Below are 3,164 nucleotides of genomic sequence, written 5' to 3' on the forward strand. Positions count from 1 at the left end.
AGATGCATAACAATGAGAGGGGGAGAGTGTGTCCACGTACCCTCGTAGACCGAAAGCAGAAGCGTTTGACAACACAGTTGATGTAGTCGAACTTCTTCTCGTTCCGACCGATCAAGCACCGAATGTACGACACCTCCGAGTTCTGCACACGTTTAGCTCGATGACGTCCCTCGAACTCTTGATCCAGCAAAGTGTCGAGGGGGAGTTCCGTTAGCACGACAGCGTGGTGACGGTGATGGTGACGTGATCCGTGTAGGGCTTCGCCTAAGCACTACGTGAATATGACCGGAGGCGTAAACTGTGGAGGGGGGCACCGCACACGGCTAATAATGTTTGTTGTATGTTCTAGCGGTGCCCCATATATATATAGTGTGAGTCTATTCTAATAACACCCTTAAGAGTCTTATTCTGCATACATTATGCTTATTCTGATAACATCATTGACACCGCAGCGCCGGCTGTGATCGAACCGCACGCAAGCAGTAAAAAAACACCACTCACCCCCCATCTCTGCACCCCCACCTCACCCACCCATCACCCACCTTTTCTCCCCTACGCCCACCCCAACCCACCACCTCCCAGCATCGCCGACGACCACCTCCCGGCGCGCGGCCAACAACCACCTCCTGGCGCACGGCCGACCACCACCTACCGGCGCGCCACCCAGCCACCACCTCCCTCCGCGCCGCCCGACCACCACCTCCCATCTCCCGCCAATGCCTGATCCCCAGCCCCACCCCCGGCGCCGCTCGCCGCCAACCGCGGGATCCGAGATGGCAACGACATACTGACAAGTTGCCCGCCGCCCCCCCGACCGTCCTTCTTCCAGAGGCCCGTCGAGGCGCCCCCACAACAAGCTCTCCCTGTCACCTCCCTCCGGCGCCGGCCGCCCTCTAACTATGCCACCACGGGTCCGACCACGCGCCGCCTCCGACGAGCCATGGCTGCCGCGCACCTCCTACGCCCTTCCACACGGCAGGGGCGCCCAGCAAGCTTCCCTCTGCCATCGTGCCTCGCGGCCGGCGCGACCCGTCCCCCACAGCCGGATTCGTCCGTATCGGCCCCGTACGCAGCTGCGGGCACTGCGTGGCGGCCGTCCATGCTCCTACCCTCGGTGTTAGCTCAATCCATCCATCCCCCTGCCGGATCCATCCACCCTCTTGCTGGATCCGAGCCTCCTCACCGGCGTTAGCATATGGGGCAGGCGAGCCCAAGCCACGTCGCCGTGCGGGTGGCCGCAACCAACGGCTGGCCCTGCCTCCGTATACAGCCGCCGCCAACACCCTTCCCTCTGACTACTAGGTCGTGCAGTTCGGCCGGTGAGTCCGTGCAGCTTGCCGACGACGGAACTGCAGCTCGGCCGACAAGCGCGGGGGTGCGGCTCGCCAGCTCCTTCATCCGCATTTTACCCGCTGCTTGCAGTTAATTTTGATTTTTTTGAAGCTCACGGAATTTTGTTTTGAAGTTCTCTGTGACATCCATGGCGTTGGCTGCGCTTCTACGGTGCGGCTGGATGTCCACCGGCGAGCATGCTTGCCGTCCGGTGGCGCGAATCTTGTGGTCGGATGTGCAATGACCAAAATAACACGGTTGGGTCACCGGTGTAGTAAGCAGGCGCGTGAGAGGACGACGGGTGTGTAGTTTGGTTTCGGTTTTGCAGTGAAGTTTTAATGCAGTTCATTTTTTATTTTGCATTTTGAATGACACTTCCCTCGATTGTGAATGACACTCGTCTCCAGTAGGTTCATGTGTTTTGAAAAAAAATTATGCTACCAAAGAGGTTCACTACTCGTCTTCAAGCAGCTCATAAGTCATATTTTGAAGCTCACTTTGTTCTCTCATGCTGTTTGTTATAAAACTCCATGATTCCCTTCGTAAACAGAAACCAAAACTTCTCAAAGAAGCTCGCTTCTTATTAGATGTAGTTCACTCGCTCACTCCCTGCGGTCCACTCGCTTGGTCAACGTGTGTAAAAAAATTAATAAGTATGAAAAAAGACAACGATAACTCATGAGGTTCACTTTGGGTAGTGTTACGGTTCACTTTCAGAAGTGTTGTGGTCCACTCTCGTTTGAAAAAAAAGTTGAAAAAAGACAACAAAAACTTGTGCGGGAAAGTTTATGTCCGACAAAAAGAAATCATGAAGTTCACTTGACTGCCTGCTGCAGTGCGGTTTTCTGTTTGAAGCAGTGCGGTCTTCTATCCGATGAAAGGTCCACTCGCTTGGTCAACACGCGTAAAAAATTAATCAGTATGAAAAAAGACAACAAGAACTCATGAGGTTCACTTTGGGTAGTGTTACGGTTCACTTTCGGAAGTGTTGTGGTCCACTCTTGTTCGAAAGAAAAGTTAAAAAAAAGACAACAAAAACTTGTGCGAGAAAGTTTATGTCTGACAAAAAGAAATCATGAAGTTCACTTGACTGTCTGCTGCAGTGCGGTTTTTCGTTTGAAGCAGTGTGTTCTTCTGACCGATGAAGTACACACGACGATTTTGGTCTCGCGAAAAACAGAGTGTCCGCTTTTCGGTAAAATCAAAACTACTCTTAAACCGTAAGTAATTAGAGAGAGTGTTCTACATGGAAAAGTTGCATCTCATCGATATCTTTCCAATGGCATATCATTTGAATCATTTCGACAAACGGTTTATAAAAATTTCAAGAAAAACGGCCGCTGCCACTCGTCGTCCGCCGCACGATTTTCAAAATTAACTTAAAATTGTAAGAAATCTCAAAACCATTTCTACATATGAAAGTTGCGCCTTGTCCATAGCTTTCCAACGACCTATTACATGCCTCGTTTCGACAAACGGTTCAAAAACTAGAGCGAAAACAGTACCGAAAATTGCAAAAATTTCAACAAAACAGAATTCCGCGATTTAGTAAATTTGAAACTGCTCTTAAACCGTAATGTATTAGATAAAACAATAGTTATGAAAAAGATGCGCCTCGACGATATCTATCCAACAGTGTATCATTTGCCTCATTCCAACAAGCGGTTTAGAAAAAAACGCGAAAAAACGCTCGCTGCCACTCTTTGTGGGCCGCACCGTTTTTGAAACTGCTCTTAAACCGCGGGGAATCTCAAGAAGTGTTCAACATGGCGAAGTTGCGCCTAATCCGTAGCTTTCCAACGGTATATTATACGCCTCGTTCCGATAAACGG

At 50.7% G+C, this 3,164-nt stretch overlaps 1 long non-coding RNA gene across 1 annotated transcript; it reads left to right on the forward strand.

Moving 5' to 3' along the window:
- The first annotated feature begins 532 nt into the window (after positions 1-532).
- On the forward strand, positions 533-1,741 carry LOC119297119. Its single transcript, XR_005145535.1, has 2 exons — positions 533-1,375; positions 1,466-1,741. It is a non-coding gene; the product is annotated as an uncharacterized LOC119297119 (long non-coding RNA).
- Positions 1,742-3,164: the final 1,423 nt, after the last annotated feature.

The sequence above is a fragment of the Triticum dicoccoides genome, chromosome 5A (genome assembly GCF_002162155.2).
Source record: "Triticum dicoccoides isolate Atlit2015 ecotype Zavitan chromosome 5A, WEW_v2.0, whole genome shotgun sequence".
Classification (NCBI taxonomy): Eukaryota; Viridiplantae; Streptophyta; class Magnoliopsida; order Poales; family Poaceae; genus Triticum; species Triticum dicoccoides.